We start from the raw sequence: 6,000 nt of genomic DNA on the forward strand, positions 1-6,000 counted from the left end.
ATGGATGCTTTGACTCGGAAATAGGCTTTATCCCTCTAAAGTGGCTCTTTTGATGACAGTTTGGCGCACACATGCTGCACTTCCTCTTGGATGCAGGAAGTTTGTCCCATTTTTATACTCAACCCATACAAGCCTATATCCCAGATAGATCTGCGCTATGAAATGGTATAAATAATGAAAGATGCAGTCTTTGGAAGTTAAAAAAAGACCCACAGTGCCGTTACGTAACAGTGGTAAGAGTTATGAGGATAACAAATTAGCAGAGTGAGGCCGAGTACAGTGACATGCCAGACTAATCGACTGCAGCAAGTGAACATAAACGCAGATTTACAGTGTGATTTATCCTCTTAAATGTTACCTCTGCTTTGTTCACAACTATAAATGTTTTCCTGTTTCCCTTGGCAACTTCACCTCTTCTTAACATTTCAGCTTGTTGGTTACTGCCAAGGTTCTTCCTCCTTTTATCTTGATTTAAAAACTGTAAAAACAATTCCATTGCAGGTTATTTAACCTACTTAAAATGAGTATTAAGGAACTCTGTGTTTGAGATCATATTGTGCATGGGTTTTGTATTTCAAAGGTGAAGAATATTAGGCTCCAGTGAGAGCTAACTGTTCTGTATGTAATGTATATTGTGTGTAACTGTGTTCTGTCACTTTGAGACAAATCATATTCTTTTTAATAGACAGGCCACACTTTCTAAAGTATACAATCATGTGGTAGACTGTTGACTGTGACAATGTGTATGACAATAGTTCACTTAAAAATACTTGAAACCTGCACAAGGCAGATAATGCAACTCACTGTATGTCTCTTTTTTTGTCATTGCATACATCTAATTGTTGCATGTTAATGCAGTAGAAAATGTGAATGTGAGTCTCAGAAACATGAGATATAAGAGTTACTGAAAACAGCTGCATTCAAGAGCTACTGTATGTTCTCATGGAGAGGATCATGTAAATGTGACAAGTCGACAATGATTTTCAATCAGTCATCTTGACTTTCTCACAAGATGACTGCTACTGTAATACTGTAATAAAGGGGGTGTAGGGCCACATTTATCAGTTTTCCTTAATAAATATCTGTCTCTTTGTAGCTGAATGCCCAACTATGTTCACCAGATTACTTTCCTCGTCTGCTGTTTCGTATGGAGTACAGTAGGTTTATAAGGAGCTTTTTCACTTGAACTTAGCTGGATGCGGCTGCAGATATTACTCATATAAAAATTTAGACTGAGCTATAAAACTGCACACATTTTATAGTGAAATGTATTAAAGATACCAATTCAATGAAAATGTAAATGTCTTTAAATTGTACATAGTACACATTGTACACATTGTACATAGATACAATTGATTCAAACCATATGCAAAATCAAGCTGTTTTCAATATACAATGGCTATAAATAAACCTGATAAGTCATATGTGTTCTGCTGTGTCTCTGAATAAAAATGATGTCACAATGAGCCAGTAGGATTGCATTCAGTCACTTAGCCTGCCAGTCAGGTAGCGCAAAAATAAACAACAACAACAAAAACGTTTCCTTCAGTGTGGAATAAAGAAGTTCATGAGGAAACATTCACCTCATATCTGACACTTAAAATAATCTGATAGTATCACATTTATTGTCCTTGTACTTGTGCATTTTTTCTGGTAGTAGTAGTACAAAAGATAATTTTACATCCTTGTCCTAACAATGACTTCTACAGGGTAAATACAGTGTAAAGAGCAGAACAAAGTAGTTCACTACATGGCAGATCAGTGCCTAAAGAGGGGGGAAAATAGTTGAAATATTGATTATCTTGTTGGCACTGCAGGAACCAATCAATTCCATGTTCACACATGGCTGTATGGTCGGGTACAACCTCATGAGCACGACTATGTAACTGCACTGTTACAACTATATGGAGTGCATTTCACTGCCATGAGAGAAAGAAAACTCCAAATAAAGCTGTTCAAATTACCAAAGGGTCAAACTGAACTGTAAAGGGGTCGAGGAGAGCTCAGCCAGGCTAAAAATGGAGAGTGCTTTCATCATAAGGCAGGAAATATGATGATTATGACAATTCTCACTGGTCAGGAAACTCCCCGAGAGATGATTATAAAAGGGCGTGATTTGAGAGCGTGCTTTATTTTAGGCCCTGTGCATCATTAAGACATGTGTGCACCGCTTCTGGGTAAAGTTTAGATGAGGGTGTGGGGATAAAGTCCAGAGGAAGGGCAGTGGCAGCAGCGCCAAACGATGCTTGGCATGAGTGACCACTGTAACATTCATTACTCATATCCGCTCACTTATTCTCTGTCCATTTGACCCGCAGGCCCATCCTCATGCTTTGAGTGACTATGCAGTGAAGGCACTTCTTGCCTCGCCTAAAACAATACTGAGAACATCTACAGTATACTTATCCAGTTACTTCAGAGCCTTTTTTGACAAATGTTTTCAAATAGGCAATAGGTTAATCATCTTGGAGCATTTTTGGTTGTTAATGGAGATAAAAATTGCCTTTTTGTATGAACAGAGAATACCAGTTCACCAAGTGGTTCATTAAAGCATGAAATCAATGCAAAGTGAGTCATCTCCAGTTGCCCCTAATAACTTTGAACTTTCAACAAGGATCATAGAACAACCATTAGATGGGCCCCAAAGTTTTGTGGTAGGAGAGGGTGAGGCCTATAATTAGTACAACACATTAAGGGAGTGATTAGAGTGATCTTAAGGGGAGATCTGTCTGTTTACATTGACAACATGTTACCTAATTGAAAACTCTAACCCTAACTCCAGTCCTTACTCCAGGGACAGAAGCAGGATAAATGTAATTGTATAGTAAGATTTTAGACTGTTTTTATACAGTTTCCTCAGATCATCATTATGTGGCCATTACACTGTAGGCCTACTGTATATCTTGAAAGATATAAATGCATTGTATAACTAGCAATCTGTACTCAATGAATGTGGGCTGGCTCACTATACAGTGGAGGATGCCTGAATCCTCACTAGCCCGGGGGAGCCATATTCATTTCAAAAGTACGGGGGCCAAAAAGTATTCATATGTGTGTCTGTGTGTGTGTGTGTGTGTGTGTGTGTGTGTGTGTGTGTGTGTGTGTGTGTGTGTGTGTGTGTGTGATAGTTACATACAAGTTTTTTTGTTTAATTACCCAAAACTACAAGTTTATAGGAAAGTAACAAAGCAAGTAGCCTATAGGAATGTTAATGTTGTCCATGTGACATAATCCATATTTAACCATAAACATTACTTTACTGCTGCTTCACCTTTGCAAATTATCAACATGCCATGCTGTTGTAAGAATGTCATTCATAGCCTACAGTAGCTCTGTGTATGTGTGTTTGTACGTGTGTGGGGGGGCTGCAATGGCCCCTTGGTCCACCTACTTCCAGCGCCCTTGCACTGGCCATTGCCCTTATCTCTCTGCAATAATGAATACTGTTGGTCACAATGGATTTTAAAGAGGAGTTGGTTATTATGTGCGTGGGATTCCTCAATTTGTTCTATTGGTCTTTTGCCCTATTAGTCACAATGTGGGTGCATTGGAGAGGTTTTCGAGCCCAGCGCTAAACATCACATATGGTGTTGCATATTAGCCAAGTACCAGTGAGCAGGAAATCAAAGCTGGGTGCTAAGTGCTTAAAAGTGTTGCATGCCTGTGTTTTATATTCCACGTACAGTATACATACATAAATACACCTATACCCATTCTGATTAAACTTATATGAGTAAATTAACCCAGTTAGTTGCTTACTGGTGTTTATAGTGCATTGTCGCTGTTCGAGCCTAGTGATGCACATAAAGTAGTTCTGGCCCTTCAACTCTGTGTCTGAACATCAGTGACTGTGTTGCAGACAACTTCAAGGAGGGCCTTCACTGGACGAAGAGCAGAGTGGGAATGAACATAAGCTGGCTACAAATTGTTTAGGCTACATACAGAGTTTGTGTTTATGTAAATGTTAGTGTGTGTAATGTTTAAATGAAGTCTTTGGTCATGAAGTGGTTCCCAGCAGCTGTTCATCTCCTACCGAACACTTGCTCTAAGCAGTGCCAAACACGGCCCACACTCCTTCTCTGATTGGTAGACATCTTGGCTGTGGGCATGCCGGGTGAAAGGGAGCGGATGGTATTAACTCTGCTACTGAACATGGACATGAATGTTGTCCCAGTCTAGCATTCCCTGAAAGCCTTGGACATGGCTTGAACAAATGCACAAGTTTCTAAATTAAACTACAACAGACTGATTACAAACATAATGCTTTTTACTCATTTTGAGCTGACTGAATTTAAGAAAATATTGGATTATATTGCAAAACTATATAGCTACAGAGCCATACTCATCTATTAACAACACTGTCTGAAATCAATAGTAAAAATAGATTTATCGTTAAGTGATCTTCAGTACTGTCCAAAATTATTAGTTGAAGCACTTAATGTGTTTTCACTGGCTACTTGACATTAGTTAACCATTATCCAGTATTTCATTATGTATATTCTTATTTATCCTGAAACAGTAAAAGGCAAACTGGCTTAAACATCTTCTCCTTTCCAACGAGCACATTAAGTTAGGCTTTTTTGGCATATGTGGGCATTCATCATTTCAAGGTTCAAGCAATTAATACTGATGGTCCTTGAATTACTTCAACACAGCTCACCATTCTCACTGTAACCTTTAAACTCATTTATTTGAATATCTTAAATCTAATCTAAAGTATAGCGCATGTTGTAATGAATTTCTGGCTCATTCATTCATAAATTGCGTTCCCTATTTTAAAGGGTCAGTTCACTCAAATTAAAAATATACTGTAAGTGTGTGCCAAATTTGTGTTCTAAAATACAAAAACATGTTTCTAAATATATTTACACTTTTCACATCAGATCATTTATGAATCCCTCCATGTGTACCATATATCTCCAAATGATAACGCTCATTCATGCAGTCTTCACACTCCCCCTTGTACAAGCCTTTTAAAATGTGTACAGTAAAGCCACAGAGGCCATGAGTAAAACTGGAACCAGTCCATTTATCTCTGTGCATCTTAAATCAAGTTATTTTTCACCATCAGGAGAAAAGAGGCTGTTAAAACTCACAGGGGAGCCACTTCCTGCTGGCCGCAGCCTGGGCAATCAAAAAGAAGTATTCTAATGATCCCTGACAAAATTGTCAGACGATATCCTCTAGGGTGCGATGATACTTTACATTACAGTAGATGGATCGATAGGGAGGATGACATGAGAGGCATCTGTGGGGGTAGAAAGCTGGAGAGCCTGCGGTGCACTGCTCTGACTTGTGCTGATTCCAGCGAGTCCATTTGACCTCACAGGACACGTGTAGAAGTATACAGCACACGAATGGAAATTTCTTTAATTGCTTAAGCAACTGTGTAAGTGTGAGGTGGTGTGCTGTATAGATATGTATGTATGGGGCTTCTGTTGCATTGTGTGGTCTGGTTAAGCGCCTCTGCACATTTAAAGTCTTAGCAGCCACACATGTGCATATAATCTATCAGCAATTGAAGAATTGACAGCTCCTTCTTAAAATCAATAAGACATTCTTTACGGTTGGCCTTTAAACAGTGACACAGCAAAATGATGCTGCTGTGTAAAGAAAGTCAATCTGGAAACATTTTGTTTCAAAGTGGCCCACATCCCTGAGGACTGAGGACATAGACAACTGAGAAGACCTGGGCGCCACAAAAAACTAGGTCATTAAAGTGGATTAATGCTGTAATTCGGAGACGAACACACAACACAACCCCACTAATGAACCCCTCCAGTCTCACATCATGCTTCCTGTGCTGCGGTTAATGCTGTTTACCCGAAGCTCAGCTTTTTGTCTCTTCTGCTCACTCGACATTACATTGGACAAAACCAGCTTCTGATAATAACGCGTTCACCTGTTATTTGTCATCAACTGTCCACAAAAACATGACGATGAAAAATTGATTATCTCAAGAGGTAGGGTGATATACACTTTATAAACATATAATGTGAC

Source organism: Scomber scombrus, chromosome 13, assembly GCF_963691925.1.
Source record: "Scomber scombrus chromosome 13, fScoSco1.1, whole genome shotgun sequence".
Taxonomy (NCBI): domain Eukaryota; kingdom Metazoa; phylum Chordata; class Actinopteri; order Scombriformes; family Scombridae; genus Scomber; species Scomber scombrus.